Source organism: Tursiops truncatus, chromosome 1, assembly GCF_011762595.2.
Source record: "Tursiops truncatus isolate mTurTru1 chromosome 1, mTurTru1.mat.Y, whole genome shotgun sequence".
NCBI classification, from domain to species: domain Eukaryota; kingdom Metazoa; phylum Chordata; class Mammalia; order Artiodactyla; family Delphinidae; genus Tursiops; species Tursiops truncatus.
In genome coordinates this window covers 178,977,544-178,997,549 of record NC_047034.1, presented here as the reverse complement: position 1 = coordinate 178,997,549, position 20,006 = coordinate 178,977,544, and the positions used below count along the sequence as shown (strand labels likewise).

The 20,006-nt window shown below is 43.0% G+C and overlaps 1 pseudogene; it reads left to right on the top strand.

The window, feature by feature from the left end:
* Positions 1–20,006, top strand: part of LOC101317034 (calmodulin-binding transcription activator 1-like) — a 103,518-nt pseudogene that overhangs the window by 32,000 nt on the left and 51,512 nt on the right.

The following is a 20,006-nucleotide window of genomic DNA, read 5'->3' as shown; positions in this document are numbered from 1 at the left end:
TGCTATTAAATTAAAATTTTGCAGTCAATTTTTAAGTTTTTCAAGTTTTTATACTGCTTATAGAAATAGAGGATAGGCATTATAATTCAATTGGTTGTGTAGTTCATGGACCAAAAAAGATTTAATATGCTAAAACTCTCAAGTTCTTCCCTATGGGAAGATGTAGTAAATTTCTTAGATGTTATTTCTGTACCCAGTATTTCCCTGTTAAGATCTTTTCCTTGAGAAGAAATGTGTTAATCAGATGAAAAGTGTTTGGAGAAGATTTTATTATGACTGTAGAAGTATTTTTTATTCTTTTATGTTTTTCGCATGTTCAAAAAATAGTCTATGCTAAACAAAATTGTAGTAAATGACTGGAAAAATATACTACTGTATTTCACTTTCAACATTCTTAACTAATACCCGTATGCCCATATAAGGTTGTTTAATTGTAAGGCATTTAAAATTACTGAATGTGACAGTAAATTCTCTAGGGATCTATGCCTGGAGGAGAATTAGAGATTATCTCATTCTCCTTGATTTGGGAAGGCTGAAAATATTAAGTAACTTACCCAAGGTCACACAATTAGAAAGTAGCAGAACTGGGCCAGAATCCTGGGCTCTTGACTTCGAGTCCTTTCTTACCTTACTGATATCAGAGTTAAGTCATTTCACCTGTGACTTTCTGGAGCGAATTCAGTCTTCAGTATTTTAATATATTGCTCCTTGGCACCCAGTTATGCATTGTACCTTTTGGATGTTGGGGCTTCCATTTGGCATTAAAAAAAATTGGAGTGGGTAATTTGAAACTCTGACCTAAATGTGTCAAACCTGGCAAGAAATTAGGAGCCAGGCAAAGGGACTTTGTTACAGGAATGAAACAAGAAATGATATGTAAATAAATAAGTGAATGAAAGAAGGAAATGATCTGTTTTAGAAAGTATCAGGGAGACTGATTATCAGATAGACATACCATCTAGTCTGAAAGTAAGGAGCTTTTCCCTCACTGATTTAGAAGAGTTACGTTTTGATGAAATACATTAATCGTGTAGATATATATGTAAATCAGATTAATTAAAAGTGTATGTTTTTAGATTTAGGCTAGAAAGGCCAGCCTCTGTATTACCTAGGTAGCTAACTGGAGGTTTAAATTCCTTATATGTATAAGATTTGTAATTTTCTTTGGAAAGGATAAGTATCATTTGTATTCTACGGGATGAAGTAGTATTAATTTATCAATAAAGTAAGCAGTCATATTTTATTATAATTCCTCTTTTCTAAAAACCTTAAAAACATTTTCAGCTGTTAATAGAAGATTTCTAGGTGTTGTGAGTTTAAATCATTTTATAGTTTTGATGTACTTCATGGAAACCTGGTGAAAGACCCTTTAAAAGCGATGTTCTGTTTATGGGCAGCTGCTGGGGTATTCCCTGTTCATTTGCTCGCCACGGAGCAAAAAGCTCAATCTTATTTTAGAGCCTCTTGACCAGATTCCTGCTGCCATCTATCTGATAAGTGTGTAAATGAGTTTTGTTAACTAAGAGGAATAATGCTCTTGGTCTCCCAGTGACTAAAACTCAGCTGCTGTTTCTGACCTTGCCAGTGTACTTAACAGGAGATTTTCTCTATGATCTTCTCTGAATTTATTGTTTTCTTCTTTATAGATGATCATGGGAACAGCAATAGTAGTCATGTAAAAATCTTTTTACCGAAAAAGCTGCTTGAATGTCTGCCGAAATGTTCAAGTTTACCCAAAGAGAGGCACCGTTGGAACACTAATGAGGTAGATAAATTTCTATTTTTAGGGGTACAATTTTTTTAAGGGCAAACTCGCTAGGTCATTTTGCATAGTACTACTTTATATTAGCTTTAAATTCAAAATATTGAACTAGGAAATTGTAAATGAGAAGAATACTTAATTTGGATTTGACAGAAACCAACATGTTTTTTGACCTATCTCTGATCTGCTTGGCTTGTGTTGCAAACTATCAAATGTGCACGCTGACTTACTAAGGTAGCATGAGTTTCTTCTGTCTTTGTGTTTTCTTGCATTTTGGTGTGTTGCATTTGGTGGTTGACTCTGTTTGCATCTCAGTTAAACCTTAGTTCTTACGTTGTCATGAATTGATAAGGGTACAGCTCCAGTATTCTACAGAATGTGCCATGTCTTGACAATGTGAAGTTTCTGTAGAATTTGGAAGGGCAGGGTTCTTATTAGCAAAATAGCTCTTGTCCTCTCTGATGAAGAAAGTTTGCATGGAGAATTAACTGGTTTACCTTAACGATAGGAATTTGTATTAAGAATGAAGGCTGTATAGTAGGTTGTTGATCTGACATTCAGTTAGAAGGAAGATTGATGAAGTAGAGTGAATCAGAGTTTATTTTGTTGGATGATGTTTCCTTTTTTGGTAAATCTTAATCTGGAAGTCTCAATATTAGGGGTGGATTGCTTTGTCATCTTTTTTATTTTGAAATCTGACTATTTCAATTTAGGGTAATACCCATTTAGTGTGGTGATGAGAATTGGGTCTGTGTCCATCATGCTGGGAATTCTATTCCTTTAATTCAAATGGCTGGGGTTATTGGTTTTGCAAAGTTGGTCTCAATCAATTCGTGTTGCTGGTTCAACATTTATCAGTACTTCAAAGTTAAATTATAAATATAACACCCTGCCCTGTATTGGGCACTCAGTTTTATTAAGATACAAGAAGAAAATAGTGCTGCCTATTTACCCTTATTTTTAAAAAATCGTTTTCTCAAATTCTTGACTTACAATGCTTTTGTTTTGAGTTATGAGGTTATGTGAAAGTCTCTTCATTTATCCTAGTTTACAGAGTTAAATACTCACTAGAATCTCATAGTTTTGTTACCTTGTCTCAACTGATTTTAAACTTCTTTTAAGGTATGCGTATTTTGATTATTTGAATAAATTATATTTCCCCCCTCAGACAGAATACTTTTGTTTTGACAAACAGCTAGTTTGGAGGCCTGTTGTTTTAATCAGTCATCTATTAACTGTTTCAAACATTTTAGACATGAAAACAAAGTAAAGGTGCTGAAAATTAGTCCTAATCGTAGATCATTACTCTGTCAGCAAAATAGTACAATTTGGGAGCCATTCAGTAAGTCAAAACTAGGTCATGAAATATTAAAGAACTCAGTAAGTTTCTTAGTAATCCCTGAAACAGGATTTGATACTATGTTATTATACATTAGTTCCAGTTTTTTTATAAATGTAACAAAACATAATTTTTTCAGTATTATCTTTTTATGTAATTGGCAATTTATTTTAATTATGACTTGAAATTATATTTGAAACCAGCAATTGCTTAGTGAATTAAAGTTAGTGGTCTTAGGAGTCTTACGAAGCTGTAGGCAACGGTGTCAGAAGTTTAGTCGGTACATTCTTTAGCTGAGTGGTTTCAACATTTAGTCGGTAGATTCTTTAGCTGAGTGGTTTCAACATTTAGTCGGTAGATTCTTTAGCTGAGTGGTTTCAAAACTTTCTGGAACTTTTGAGCACAGCCCTTCAACTTTCACACATTTGTTTACCTCTGAATTATTTACGTGTTCCACCTTACTAATATTTTAGATACATTGTGAAACACCCAATAAGGAATTTTTATAGAGGACAAAATTAAGAGGCAGATAAGAAGTCGTTCTGCATTTTCTTCTAGGACCCAGTACACCTAGCCCCTCGGAGACCGCTGGTTTAGGTCCCAGTGTGGCTTCAGTTCAAGTCCTAAGAGGGGAGACTGCGTCCCCTTCCGACCGGTGCAGCGTGAGACTGGGGGCTGAGAAATGTGGGGTGGTTGCGCGAGCTGTCACTGCTGCTGAAATGTGGGTAGAAGAGCGTGTGCTCCTGTGGAAGGCGGGGGCGTGGCAGGGGGCCTCGGCTGGCAGGGGCCAAGGCACACGCCCTCTTCCCTTGCCATGGGTTGTGCTTTTGGTGATCTCCCTGCTGAAAACCGACAAAAACTCCTACGACAGAACTGAATTCAAAGGCTGGCCCATATTTCTGTGTGGAGGACTTTGGCTTTTTTTTCTTGTTGATTTTTGGCTTTAGGAAAAAAACGGGAATCTTGGAGTGGCAGCAGGAGTTTTTAATTCTGTAGGGTGTTACGTGGTGATGGTGACATGTCATTTTTTTTTTTTTTACTGGCTCGGATAATAGAAACAAAACAATTAGTACTCCTGTGAAAGTACTTGTTTCTCTGACCTGGCTGGGTTTGGCATTTTCCCATGTCTTTCAGTCTGCCATCCTTAATGTTGCCACTGAGACCTGAAGGGGCTGTGTCGCAGTGGGGCTTTGTGACCCCGGGTAAGGCGGAGTCAGTCACGTTCGGGCAGCATTGCCCGTGGAATCTTCAGTCGTTCAGGGAGTAGAGTGTAGCCACCCCGCTTTGCGAAGGGCCCACCCTCCCCCTGGGGGTGGGGTAGCTTGCTGTGTTCTGGCGGAGGACCCCGTGAAGGAGTAGGCTGCTGCTTAGGAGCTGTGTTGTACAGAAACTACATTCCTGTTGATCCCACTTCCTGGGACCAGGCACTCGCACTGGGAGGTGCATGTGGCACCAGCGCAGTTGCGAGCACAGCCGATGTGGGTGTTTTCCATCTCACTCTCTGCACAGCATCTGTTCGCCAAGTAGACTGGCGGCCGGGGTTGCCTGTATGAGATGTCAACTGTCATCTTTCTCTGTCACCCGTGTTCTCTCTCTCTCTCTCTGATGGGTGTATACAGTTGAGTTCCTGGGTATAATTTGACTCCTCTGTACTTTTGAGACAGCCCTTTCCTCAGACCTGTGTTGTAACATCTGCGGTTACTTGAGAAAACCCACCGTGTATACTGTGCGTGTGCATCCATTGAGAGAGGGAGGGCGAGATGATGCCCTTTCACGTGTCGCCGCGTATCAGCACCCGCTCCCTGCTGGTGACTGGGTGCTGTGTATCGTTAGTTCTGAGCCTTCTAATGATATTGCAAGGTGTGTAATGTTTCCTTTTACAGATGAGGGAGTGTGGGTAGAAAGTGGTGAAATAATTCGGTCAAGGTAGCACACTTGACAGGGCCTGTCTCTCTCTGTCTGAGCTTCATTTCTTCTACGTTGCTGATTAATTCTTGGGAACATTCATTCTACTGTGTGTCGTCTAGGCTTTGAATTAAAGACGCATAACCCTTAACCACATTAGCGTACCTGGCAGATCCATTCTGGAATTTAGTTTCGGATTAAAAAGAGTTAATATAAGATTAGTATTGTGGGTTCACATGCAAATTTGGTAAAGCTGAAAGTCACTGAAGAGGAAGACTCTTAGAAGATAAGACCGATTTTAGGGCCTACTTAAGCACTTTTAACCTTTTCTAACTCACTGGAATAAGTAAAATCTCCTGCCCTTCTTGAATGTTATTTGCAATTGCAAAATAACTGTTGTATCTAAAAACAAATCAATTGTAGATTATGCTTTCTCAGCCATAAACACTCTTTTCCCAGGTTCTGAAAACAATACGGAGATGGTGATGATGGTCATTATGGCAGCGAACATTTATTGACCATCTACTGTTATGCTAGGCACTGTTGAGTTCTTTCTGTGAATAATCACGTTTACTCCTTGAACTAATACTATGAGGTAGGTCTTGTGATTATTCTTACAATATAGATGAGGAAACTTGAGCCACAGAGATGTTAAAGTACCTGAAAGTGGTGGCCTTGGAAGTCCAAGCCTATAGCCTGATTTTGGAGTCCATACTTTTCTACAGTTCTGTCCCGAAGAACGATTTCAAATAAGACCTTCCCAAGATCTCGTGCTGTTTAGTGACTTCTAATCCTTTTGTTTTTATTCATTTGCTTCTTTTTTCACTTTGCATTTTCCAGTATTATACGTAAACTTAATGTATTTTTTTCTGAGGATTAAAAAAAAAAGTAGCAAACACTCATTTCTTAGGGAAGGAGTTTTGATTCTTAATAATGAATATTCACATGTGGGCTCTGGGTGAGGAAGAAAATATATTAAAAAATAGAAACTTTGTACCTGTGCACAACTGGAGGGTTGATAGGCTTGATTTTTATATCCTGGGCAGGAGAGAAAGAATGTATTAAACACAGAGCACATTTGTTAAAGAACCAACTCTTATTTCATAATCAGTTTGGTATTCACACCTTCATTAGGTGAACTATTACAATTTTCTGCATTTTAAGTTAATATTTTTAAAGCCCAGAGCCAGAAATAATTATGCTAATGCAGCTTTCTGATTACACAAATGACTACTTCATAATTACACATATTAGTACTCCATATATGTTGTCCAGACTGAAATTCCTTCTGTTTAGTCATTAATTAGCTGTTTGACTTAAAATGTAACTACTGCATTCCCCACTTGCTGGATCTGGATTTCAAATGGCATTCTTCCAAAGCCAAACTAATGCAGCACCATGAACCTTTTATAATGAAAATGTTCTCCTTACCTATGTTCAGATCATTTTTGTGTGCTGCTATTTTTGAACTATTAATGCTCTTTCTTTTGTTTGTTTTTCTGCTAATACAAAGTTTCTCCAGAGTAAGCAAACAAAAAAGAATTCTAGCTTGTATTGATCTTAAAGAAAGTTGCAGCACAGGTTTGTAGTTAGTGATAGCTTCAGAGATTTTCATGTTAAATGCATTTTTTTAATGGTAAAAATGTCTGTCGAGGGAGCAGTACACATATAGACTGATGCATTCTCAGCCATACCAGAGAAGCTGAAGAAGAAAAACTCCTTGAGTATAATGCTTTTCAAAGGGAGAGAAGTACCCTTTTAAGTCCTGAATACTTTTTTCCCTCAACTTTTTATATTCAAGTGAGAAAAATGGACTTTATGACTTTGAAAATTGTTAAATTATATTTCATTCCGGTTATTTTGTTTTAACAACAAGACGCCACCTTACTTTAAAAAAGTTTTAAAATCATTTTTTTGTATAGGCATATATTCTTGAGTATTTTTGTCTTTTTAATTTTTGTCTGTATAACTTATAAAGTCACAGATTTAGGGCTGTAATTTTTTTCATTGATTGGTTTTACTAGTATATTTACATATTATCTTTTTGAAACATAGACCCATATTTTTGGGGGATTATTTAAGACTCTTTAAATTTCCAAGATGTGAGCTAAACTGAAAAGTATTTTTATATTCTGATTCTAAAGGTGAGTGAGATAGTTTGGCAGTGTTAAGGGTTTTTTAAAATTTAATTTATTTACTTTTGGCTGCATTGGGTCTTCGTTGCTGTGCACGGGCTTTCTCTAGTTGGGGTGAGCGGGGGCTACTCTTCGTTGCGGTGCATGGGCTTCTCATTGCAGTGGCTTCTCTTGTTGCGTGCAGAGCACAGGCTCTAGGTGCACGGGCTTCAGTAGTTACGGCATGCAGGCTCAGTAGTTGTGGCTCGCGGGCTCTAGAGCACAGGCTCAGTAGTTGTGGCACATGGGCTTAGGTGCTCCGCGGCATGTGGGATCTTCCTGGACCAGGGCTCGAACCCATATCCCCTGCATTGGCAGGCGGATTCTTAACCACTGTGCCACCAAGGAAGCTCCAGTGTTAAGGGTTTGACTGGTCCCAGGTCATTCTCTGAGGCCAGGCAGGGCTTTTCTGGTTAAATCACAAAAAGGAAAATGCACACATGACCCACAATACACAGAGCCAGGTTTTAAGAGTGAAAGCGTTTGATTTTTATATATGGTACCAAATTTGTAATTAAATGTTAATTTTGTAGCAGTTGGATTAACCATAATTCCTCTGTTTAACTTAGTATGAAGTGAGGTAAATGGATACTGAGATCCAAATGAGCACAGGCCCGTTTGTCAGACAGCCTGCGTCACCTTGGCGTTGGTGGTAGCAAAGGTAGCAGCAGAGGGTGCATTGGAAAGCTGGAGGCAGCACGTCCTTCCATGTCAGTGAGGGGAGACAGGAGAAGAGAGATCAATACGGATGGGGTTTGGCTCTGAGGAGCAGTAAAAGAAGCAGATCTTATTACCTGCAGAGAGTGGGGTAGTGTTTATAAAATTTGAATAAGATGTTAAAGAAATCCTTATTTAAAGGAAGAACATTTCTGTAGACCCAGCACAGTTTGACCTAAACTATTTTTATTATATTACTTCAAAATGTAGCACATAGAAGAATATTTGGCCCATACTCAGTGTTCAGTAAATATTTGCTGGATGAATGAAATATGGAAGAACACAAAAAACTCAGGATAAATTTCTTAATTCTTAGAATTCTTCTGTGAATATAAAACTCAAATAGATATATACATTACATAAAAGAAACCACAAAACTAATAACATTTATATTAAGAACATTAGTTCAATGCAACGGATGATGTTTTGCCCAAACTGAATTGGCTCTTGCAACATGAATATAACCCTGACTGTTCTTAGGCAGGTTCTTTTGAATTTGGCACGTGGCACTACTGTGTGCCCTGCAGTTATCCTGCCCCTCCCCCACTGAACTAGTCATAAACAGCTTTTTGCTCAGCAAGCCTTTCTCTAAGTCTGTCATTAGGCCTTGGCGCAAATATATCATTTAGTCTTAAGTTCACTTCTGGTTTTTCTCATCAGTTCAAGAACAACTTAAATGACGCTACTGGATACCCCTGCCACTGTAATTGCAAACCATAGACTTGAGCAATGAATTCGCGTGTTAGAATATATTTGTTATAGGTTTTACTTTTTCAGATTGTGAATTAAGATGTGAAATGAAAACTTTCTTAGTGAACCCAAGGATCACTGATGTCTTGGAAAGGATACAGAGTTGGCAGGTTAGAAACAGGTATAGTCTTGGCTCTGCCCCCAGTCAGCTGAGTGTTAGGTATGATACCTGCTAAGCCTCTTTTGTGTCTTTGGTGGTCGTGTGAGGTTATGCTTTGAGACCTTTAAAGATTTGTCTTAAGCCCAGCTCTCCAGTTTTGGAGGCTAGATCACTGTTGCTTCCAGAGTTGTTTGAGAGTGCCAGCCTGGGAGTTTACTTTTTTTTTTTTTAAACATCTTTATTGGGGTATAATTGCTTTACAATAGTGTGTTAGTTTTTGCTTTATAACAAAGTGAATCAGTTATACATATACATATGTTCCCATATCTCTTCCCTCTTGTGTCTCCCTCCCTCCCACCCTCCCTATCCCACCCCTCCAGGCGGTCACAAAGCACCGAGCTGTTCTCCCTGTGCTCTGCGGCTGCTTCCCACTAGCTATCTACCTTATGTTTGGTAGTGTATATATGTCCATGCCTCTCTCTCGCTTTGTCACAGCTCACCCTTCCCCCTCCCCATATCCTCAAGTCCGTTCTCTAGTAGGTCTGTGTCTTTATTCCTGTCTTACCCCTAGGTTCTTCATGACATTTTTTTTTTAATTCCATATATATGTGTTAGCATACGGTATTTCTCATTCTGACTTACTTCACTCTGTATGACAGACTCTAGGTCTATCCACCTCATTACAAATAGTTCAATTTCGTTTCTTTTTATGGCTGAGTAATATTCCATTGTATATATATGTGCCACATCTTCTTTATCCATTCATCCGATGATGGGCACTTAGGTTGTTTCCATCTCCAGGCTATTGTAAATTGAGCTGCAGTGAACATTTTGGTACATGACTCTTTTTGAATTATGCTTTTCTCAGGGTATATGCTCAGTAGTGGGATTGCTGGGTCATATGGTAGTTCTATTTGTAGTCTTTTAAGGAACCTCCATACTGTTCTCCATAGTGGCTGTACCAATTCACATTCCCACCAGCAGGGCAGGAGTGTTCCCTTTTCTCCACACCCTCTCCAGCATTTATTGTTTGTAGATTTTTTGATGATGGCCATTCTGACTGCTGTGAGATGATATCTCATTGTAGTTTTCATTTGCATTTCTCTAATGATTAATGATGTTGAGCATTCTTTCATGTGTTTGTTGGCAATCTGTATATCTTCTTTGGAGAAATGTCTATTTAGGTCTTCTGCCCATTTTTGGATTGGCTTGTTTTTTTGTTATTGAGCTGCATGAGCTGCTTGTAAATTAATCCTTTGTCAGTTGCTTCATTTGCAAATATTTTCTCCCATTCTGAGGGTTGTCTTTTGGTCTTGTTTATGGTTTCCTTTGCTGTGCAAAAGCTTTGAAGTTTCATTAGGTTGCATTTGTTTATTTTTGTTTTTATTTCCATTTCTCTAGGAGGTGGGTCAAAAAGGATCTTGCTGTGATTTATGTCATAGAGTGTTCTGCCTATGTTTTCCTCTAAGAGTTTGATAGTTTCTGGCCTTAAAAAAAAACAACAACTCTTAATCATCCTTTCATTTATTTTTATGTTTAAGGTGTACAATTCAGTGGTCTGTAGTATGTACACAAAGTGGTGCGCCCATCACCACCATCTAATTCCACAACATTTTCATCACCCTCTGGGGGTTTTCTGTCCCTCTGGCCTTGGTGGAGTCGGCACCTTCAAGGGGCAGGCAGCCTCTCTTCAGGGGGCTGCCTGTTCTTCTTTGGTATCTTCTCCAAGTTTTCATACCCGTCTAGCACTGGAGTTGACAACTGAAGAGTTTGTGCTTTTACCCAGGTCTTAACGTATAGCGCTGTCTCCTGACATTGTTTTTTAAAATGTTAAGGTGCAAATGAGGATGCATTTTGGACCCACATTTTTTAAGTTGGATGGTAGGGGCTTGTAGAGTTTTCAGTTGCATTAAAACTCTGTATATTCTATGGACTCTTTATCGATGGGCTGTGTGGGGATAAAAGAGCCCACTGCTTTCAGTAATGTTGGGAGATTTTGGTGGTGGTTACTCCCATGAGGAGAAGCTGAGACCCACTGAAACATCAGCTGAGACAGAAGAGGGAAGAACACCTGGAAAGGCTGGCATTCTTAAAAAAAAATTTTTTTAAAAAATTTATTTATTTTTGGCTGTGTTGGGTCTTCGTTGCTGTGCGCGGGCTTTCTCTAGTTGCCGCGAGCGGGGGTTACTCTTTGTCGCTGTGCACGGGCTTCTCATTGCAGTGGCTTCTCTTGTTGAGGAGCACGGCTCTAGGAGTGCGGGCTTCAGTAGTTGTGGCTCGTGGGCTCTAGAGCGCGGGCTCAGTAGTTGTGGTGCACGGGCTTAGTTGCTCCGTGGCATGTGGGATCTTCCCGGACCAGGGCTCGAATGTGTGTCCGCTATATTGGCAGGCGGATTCTTAACCACTGGGCCACCAGGGAAGCCCAGCATTCTTTAGCTTAGTGATTTTCTTGCCGAGCTGGCGTCAGAATTACCTGGAGGGCTTGTTAGCACCCAGATTGCTGGGCTCCACCCCAGCGTTTCTGCCCTAGTAGGTCTGGGGTGGGGCCTGAGAATGGGCGTGTCTAACGTGTTCCAGGTGAAACTCATCAAGATGAGGACTCCCAGCCTCCCGGACATGTATTCTGAGCAACTTCACTTGGCTTTAGTCTCAGCTTTGCTACCCCTCAACCACTCAGGTATATGTCAGTGTGCGTTGGCTATATGGGATGTAGTTATGCTTTCTAGAGTCTTTTTCTCATGTCTCATGTGCCTAGAAGTCAGGAAATGCAGTTATTTTTGGGGTATTTACCTAAAGTAATATAGGGAGCCCTTTTTAAAGTATGGGTGGCAGTGGTAGGGGTATGTGGAGGCATATTCCAATTTTTGTGACTTTTTTTTTTAAGAGGGAGCATGAAGGATAATCTCCACCCCATCCCCTCCTTCCATCTCCATTTGGCCCAGATAGCTGAAAACAGCCGAACCCTAAAGCTGACAGCATCTACCTACTTACCTACCTACTTGTCTACCACCTTCCAGTCTTTTTAATACTACCTACCAAATGTTTCTAATGATAAATTATGTTGTCTTGGTGATTATGAAATTCTGTTGGAGATTTTAAAAGAAGTTCCTAAAAAAATAACCTGTTTTCTAGTTTTAATGCTTTTTAGAAGCCTGGGGGAAAAAAGAAAAAGTGCAAAAAGAATTCCTTTCTAGATGGATGAGAAACCACAGATGGGCTGGGGTGAATGTGATGAAAGATAAGTGTGTGTTTGGGAGAGTGTTTTCTCTGTTAGGGAGAATTTTACGGGCAGGATGTGTGGATTTCATGGAGCTTTCTCATAGGCTTCAGTGGTTGTGTGTTCTCTGGTCTGGTGAAGAGTGTAGAGTTGAAATAAATGTAACATTTAAAGAACCTGCTGTTTACATTTGGGGAGAAATGTGGAAAGTGGGAGAAGCTCCAGCTCTGGGGAATTGAACAGGGTTTAGTGGGTGTGTGTGCGCGTCCGGGTCGGGCAGCTGCGGTAGAACCAAGGTGGAATTCTGAGGCAAGCTTCATTTAGCGCTGAATTCCAAAGGAGTTGACGGAAAAAAGGGAAAGGTTCCTGTGTCCAAGAAACCAGGAAGCTGAAAAGTAGCTTGACCTGGGCTGGAAACTAGAGCCACCTGAGCCTGAAGTTAAAGTGAGCAGGTGCCTGAGGGGCTGGGCTCCAGGTATAGTCACAGCCGAAACCCTTGAACCCAGGCCATGCCTTCCATTTTTTGCTGTTTTTTATTATTAAGATTTAAGTTTTAGAGTGGTTTAAGGTTCACAGCAAAATTGAGGGGAGGGTACAGAGAGTTCCCACACGCCCCCTGCCCCCTCATTTGTGCACGCTCTCCCACTGTCAGCATCCCCCACTGGAGTGGTACCTTTCTACAGTCAGTGAACTTACGTCGTCCACGTGTCATCATCATCGAGAGTCCATAGTTTACATTACGGTTCACTCTTGGTGTTGCACATTCTGTGGGTTTGGACAAATGTATAATGACATGCATCCATCAGTGTAGTTTCATACAATGATTAGATTAGTTTCACACAATGATTTGATTAGTTTTACTGCCCTAACAATCCTCTGTGCTCTGCCAGTTTATCCCCCCAGCCCCTGGCAACTGCTGATCTCTCTATTGTCTCCACGGTTTTGCCTTGTCCAGAATGTCAGAGAGTTGGAATCGTGCAGCACGTAACCTTTTCAGATTGGTTTCTTGCACTTAGTAATATGCACTTAAGGTTCCTCCCTGTCCTTTTATGGCTTGGTAGCTCATTTCTTTTTAGCGCTAAATAATACTCCATTGTTTGGGTGAACTGCAGTTTATTTATCCATTCACCTGCTGAAGGACATCTTGGTTGCTTCCAGGTTTTGGCAATTATGAATAAAGCTGATATAAACATTCATGTTCAGGATTTTGCATAGACATAAGTTTCCAACTCCTTCGGGTAAATATCAAAGAGTGCAATTGCTGGATCGTATGGTAAGACTGTTTAGTTTAGTAAGAAACTGCCAAAACTGTCTTCCAAAGTGGCTGTACTGTTTTGTGTTCCCACCAGCAATGAATGAGAGTTCTTTCTGCTCCGCATCCTTACCAACGTTTGGTGTTGTCCGTGTTCTGGATTTTGGCCATTCTAATAGGTACATAGTGGTATCTCACTGTTGTCTTAATTTGCATTTCCTTGGTGACATGTGATGTGGAGCATCTTTTTTTTGTTTTTTATAAATTTATTTATTTAAAAAAATTTTATTTGTTTTTGTCTGCGTTGGGTCTTCATTGCTGCACGTGGGCTTTCTCTAGTTGCAGAGAGCTGGGTCTACTCTTCATTGTGGTGCGTGGGCTTCTCATTGGGGGGCTTCTCTTGTTGTGGAGCACAGGCTCTAGGCGCGTGGGCTTCAGTAGTTGTGGCACACGGGCTCAGTAGTTGTGGCTCACGGGCTCCAGAGCGCAGGCTCAGTAGTTGTGGCGCACGGGCTTAGTTGCTCTGGGGCATGTGGGATCTTCCCAGACCAGGGCTCAAACCCATGTCCCCTGCTTTGGCAAGCAGATTCTTAACCACTGTGCCACCAGGGAAGTCCCTCAAGTTGATTTTTGTGAAGGATGTAAGGCCTGTGTCTAAATTCACAGTTTTTGACACATGTATGTCCATTTATTCCAACACTATCTGGAAGTGTTGGAAAGACTGTTTTTACTCCACTGTATTGCCTTTGTTCTTTTGTCAAAGATCAGTTGATTATGTTTACGTGGGTCTATATTTGGGCTTTCTATTCTGTGTTTCACTGATCTATTTGTCTATTCTTCGGACAGTATCACACTGTTGTGATTATTGTAGCTTCGTAGTAAGTTTTGAGATCGGATGGTGCCAGTCCTCTGATTTTGTTCTTCTCATTCAATACTAAGTTGGTTATTCTAGGCCTCTCCTTGTAAACTTTAGAATCAATTTGTTGCTGGGATTTTGATTAGGATTGTGTTGAATCTATAGATCAAGTTGAGAAGAACTGACAATAGTGAGTCTTCCTATCCATGAATATGGACTATCTCTCCATTTATTTAGTTTTTTAAAATTTAATTCATCAGAGTTTTGGAGTTTTCCTCATATAGCTCTTACACATATTTTGTTTTTATACCTAATTCCTTTTTTGGGGGGTGTGCTAATGTAAATAGTATTGTGTTTTAAATTTCAAATTTCGCTCGTTCATTTCTGATGTATAGGAAAGTGATAGACTTTCTATTATTAATCTTGTATAATCGCTTATTAGCTCCAGGAATTTTTCAAGAAGCCAAGCCCCCGAAAGAGAGACCATCATTTTGTGTGTAGCTCATGCCTGAAATAGTTCTTTTTTTTTTTTTTCTTTTTCTGCGATACGCGGGCCTCTCACTGTTGTGGCCTCTCCCGTTGCGGAGCACAGGCTCCAGACGCGCAGGCTCAGCGGCCATGGCTCACGGGCCCAGCCGCTCCACAGCATGTGGGATCTTCCTGGACCGGGGCACGAACCCGTGTCCCCTGCATCGGCAGGTGGACTCGCAACCACTGCGTCACCAGGGAAGCCCAATAGTTCTCTTTTAAAGAGGTCAGTGGGTATCACTGTTGGGAAGGGGGAAAGTCTCAACACAGAAGGTCAAGGAAAAAGTGTTGAGAGGTCACACCCTCTTAGTGCGCTGTGTGGGGGGACAGAGAAGCTGCCGAGAGGGAGGCTTTCCGATGTTACCTGGGGTTCTTATTTAGGAAAGGCTGCAAAAGGCTGCCTTTTCAGAAAGAGAAGGGGAAAAGACACTTAAATACAAGTTTAGAAAGAATTGAAAGAAAGGGAAAATGTCATCTGCTTCCCATTTCTGAGGAAGGATACATTAAAATAGCTTCAGATTAAGCAGGATCTGTGAAATCGAGGTCAGAATGTAGTCATTTCCCATTTTTCCTGACATGTCTTTAAACTATGTGGTGACAGGCTCCCCTTTCCCGGCATCAGAAGACCAGTTGTTAATGTGCATTTTAAAGTTTTATTTTATTTTTGTGCTGTTGAGCAAAATTTAGACTTCCTAACTCTAATCATTTAAGAATCATTTTTGTTAAATGCTTTAATTATTATCAATCAAGACTCTGTATTTAAGCATTTTCCAGTAATTTTTAACAATCCATTCCTCAGGCAATTCAGAGAACCTGCTGTGTGGTGATTATGTATCTTTTATTTCATAAATGAGGATAGTGAGACATAAGTGTTTTGGAATCAGCATTGATCATCATCTAATATAGCGTATAATTTACTTCTTTTTATTGTGTATTGTGTGGCTGCCCCTGCTAGGCTGTCAGGTCCTGGTGGACAGAAATCCTCATGTGCTCTGTTCACTGATGGATCACAAGAGCTTAGAATTAACTTAGGGGCACCTACTGGGTGTTCAGTGACTGTTCCTTAAATGAACGAGTGCGTGAAGAATCCAACAACAGATGCTGTTTAGGTCTGTACTCAAGTGTGCTGCTAATACGTCATCCCTGAGTGCGACAGCCCGGCTTAGTGATAGTCATTGGTGTCGCCAAACAGATCTACGGGAGCTGCCCCTGAAGAACTTGAGACCTGGAGGAGGGGGTGGGAATGTGTGCTTCCTGCACGCGAGCAGCTTCCAGCTTCCCTCCGTCACAGGAGGGAGGATTGAGGCAGCACGCTCTCTTCTTTGTCTCAGACCCCACGGTTCTCTGCGTCAGGGTGAGTGAGGGTGAGGCCGGAAGCAAGGCAGGAAGCCTTGGGGGAGGGAGGACTTTCCCCACCCCGACTTCACACAGTGCAGCCCAGGTTGAAAGATGGCCAGGTCACCCCGAAGCCTGCCATCAGAGAGGAACAGTTGACTTTCTGATGTAAGTCTCTTCAGACATTTTCCTGCGCTGATGCGGGCATATATTTTATTATTTGTTAACTCAGAATGGGTTTACTGTACATGTAGTTTTGTAGCCTGGCTTTTCTCCTAATATGTTGCGTATATCTTGGGCCTTTTGGACAGTGGGCCACAGCATCGTGTTTATTGACCTCAGCCTGCTGGTGTTCCGTTGGGTTTCATGCCTTCATTCATGCCTTCGGCAACATTTTTGAGGGCTAATATGTGCCAGGCACTGGTTGAGGGTGCTAAGGATCCCAGACAGACGAGGTTCCTGTTGTCGTGCAGCTTATAGTTTAGAAGGGAAGACGGTACACGAGCAAGTAAGTAGATAAGAATTTCAGAGAGTGCTAAGAAGAAAACAGAACAGAATACTGAGGTGTGAGCACGTGAGGTGGGTTGGTTGTGGAAGGCCTTTGTTAGAGGCATTTGAGCGGAGATCCGAATGATGAAGGAGGGCTGCTTGAGGATCTAGGGGAACATTTTAGGCAGAGGGAATAGAAGTGCAAATGCCCTGAGGCAGGAATGCATTTGGCTTGAGGAACAATATAGGCAACATTGTGGCTGGAGCAGAGCGGACATCGGGAAGGTGATCGGCAGGGTAGGCAGGGGCTGGATCCTGAAGTGCTTTGTAGGCACAAAGACTTGGAATTTTACGAGTAACAGGAAGTCATCAGAGGCTGAACTATCAGGAGGTGATAGGCATAATGTGGATTCTTTATTTTCAAAGCTGTTCTCTGGCTGCTCTGTGACTGACGGGGAAGCAGAGAGGCCAGTTAGAGGCTGTTGCAGTAATTGGCGATCTTGGGAAGAGACGATGGAAGCAGTGGAGAAGGTGAAAAGTGGGGTGTCTTTTGGAGGCAGCGGTGTCAGGACTCATGGGATTGGAGATGGGGGGTGGGGGAGGAGAGATCAAGACGGGTTCCTCGTTTGCGGACTCAGCTACCGCACTGGTGCTGGTGTTCATAGCTGAGACAAAGGAGGCCGAAGGGGGCGTGGCGGGGGTGGGTCACGAGTGCTCTCCCGGGCTGTATCGACTGGAGATGTCTCTTAGACACTGAAGTGGCTGTGCTGAGTGGGCCACTGTCTCGAAGCCTGAGTGAGGTCCTGTCTGGAGACATAAATTGGAGGGCTGCTAGACCGGATGAGATCACTCTGGGGCAAAAGATGGATGGAGAAGGGAGGAGATAAGCCCTGAGTGGAGCGGGGTGGGGGAGCCAGCCACGCAGGCTGCGGAGAGCCAGGGAGTAGAGGGGAACCAGGCAAGCGGGAGCTGGGAGCCGGGAGAAGGAGGGGCCCAAGGAGGCTGTATCGGTTTTCTATTTGCTGCTGTAACAAAATGACCACAAACCGAGTGGCTAAAGCAGCGCAGGTTTATTGTTAGAGTTCTGTAGGTCGGCCAGCCGTCTGGCAAGGGTCTCACTGGGCCAGAATCGCGGTGTGGCCAGGGCTGCGTTCCTTCCTGGAGGCCCCAGGGGAGGCTGTTCCCTGCCCTGCTGCACCTTCCAGAGGCTGCTCACGCTCCGGGGCTCGGAGCCCCTCCCTCCCTGTTCAAAGCCATCGCCGTGGCGTCTCTCCGACCCCGCTGTGCCGTCACTTCTCTTTCTCCGACCTGGCCTCTCTCTTCTCCCTCTTCAGTTTTAAGGACCCCTGTGGTTCCATTGGGCCCACACAAGTCGTCCAGGATCCTTTCCCTGTTTTAAGGCCGCCTGATTAGCAACCTTAATTGTTCTATATTTACAGGTTCTGGTGATTAGAACATGGCTATCCTGGGAGGAGGCACTGTTCTTCCTGCCACAGAGGGTGTCATCAGAGGGGACGGAGTAGTCAAGTCAAGTGAGGGCGGGGCCGCCACCGCTGGGTTTGGGCACCGGGAGGCCCTTGGTCACCCTGGTGAATGGTTCCAGTGGAATGTGGGTGGAAGAGCCAATGAGGCGAGGATGGCAGGTGTTAAGGAATGAAGAACCCAGAGTCGAACCAAGATGTGGTTTATAGACATGAAGGTACCTGAAGAAAGAGTTAATGTGGTTATTCTGAAATAAGGAGCAGACGTACTGATGCCTCTCTGCTTGCCCCTGGGCCAGTGGGCAGAGCCCTGGTCATTGGCGGCCGCACCTCCCCACGTCAGGTGCTCTGTCACCCCACGGGCGGCTGGCCACATTTCTGAAGTCAGCGTGGAACTCGTGCCTTTTATCCCTTGGGGACTGGCTGTGGTCTGGCCACAACTCAGTGCTTCGGTGAGAGTGTGTCCTATGTGCAGTGCAGAGCTGCAGTCCCTTCCTGTCCTTTCCTTACTTCATTACGTTTTAATGACATTCATACCCAACAGTATTTATCGAACACTAGGCTCTGGGGAAAACAGGGACGAACCAAACAGATCCCTGCTCTGTGGAGCTTGCCTTCTGGAGGACCTGTCTCAAACGAATGGGTACATCCGAAGCTGTCATAAAGCTGTCATCTCCCTGGAGGCGAGGCATTAAGTTTGCGCGGTCCACTCTCTTCTGGAAATCTCGGGTGCTCCAACCAGCTGGTGGACCCTCCGTTTACCTCGTTACTGTGGCACCTGCTGGAGGTGACCCGTGTTTCCTGCTCCTTACCCGCAGCTGCCCACGGTTACCCCTGCTCTTAGGAGCTAATTCCCACTTATGCTCTTTCTCTGAGAGGTCTTCTTTTCCTTTCTTTCTTCCTTCTCCGGCTTAAATTCCAGACTTCATAGTACATAGTCACTCTCTTATAGGTACCTTGACTTTCCTGCCCTCCTCTCCTCCTCCTCTCACATCGAGCTGGACAAATCCCGATCCCGAATGAACCCTACCTGCTGGCTTCTCTGTGCCTTCACCCAAGCAGCTCAGTGTTGCTGGAGAAACAAGATAAAGACTCAGACTTGCGTCTCTGTAAATTCTTGATCCCCAGCGTCAAGTGGGCAGTGACCACTACCCACAGTTTTGTGAGATTCCCCTCCAGCCGCGCGTGTTCTCACTCTCCACAACCACGTCATACTGCCTGCATTCTTCATGCTAGACCACTCCTTCGCCGTCACCACCACCCCACGCCTCTCAGCCCCTGAACCCCCCCCCAACATTTAGCAAATAAAGGCAGCAGGTGCTCCAGAGCTTCCTGCCACCAAGCCGGGACTGTGTCTTCCCTCCTTCTGTCAGAGGCTGGTCTGTTCACGTGAGCTCTGGACGCGGACCCTCTCCTCTCCAGGGACTTCAGTCCGGCGGTTGTTTTGTGTTCTCCTGCATCATCAGTCCCTCTGTTTGTACCAGATCGTTCTGATTCACATACAGAGGTCTTCTGGGTGTGCCCAATCTGCAACAGAAAATAAACAACCTCCCTCTCCATCAATAGCCCCATTTTAAAATCCTCAACATCAAAACTTCTCAAGAAAGCAATCCACTTATTTCTTCCACTTTATTGGTTTCCAGTTATTCTTCACCTATTCCTGTCCCCCCGCCTCCCCTGCCCGAAACTGCCCATCTTTTCCAACATCATACAAATCGCCAAACCCAGGAGACACGATCCTCACCTTATGCAGCCTCTTAACAGCTTTCAGCGTGGTCGTCCCTCCCTTCCTCCCGAGATGCTTCTCTGTGCTGACACCCTCCTCTGGGTGTTCCTCCTGCCTCTCGTACCACCCCCCCCCCCCCCCCAATCACATCTCTTTTCTCAGTCCAGCCTTTCCAGGGTGAAGTTCCCTGGGGCTTCTGCCCTCCACCTCTCTTCTCATACAACGTTCTCTCGTTAAGTAGTTTCAGCTCCTAACAGAGCTCAAAATACTGTCTACATGTTTCAAATTAAGCCCTGACTTTTCCTCATTTACTCAGATGCCTTACTTGCACCTCAGACATAATCATCCAGAACTGAACTGTCGGTCTTTCCCCAG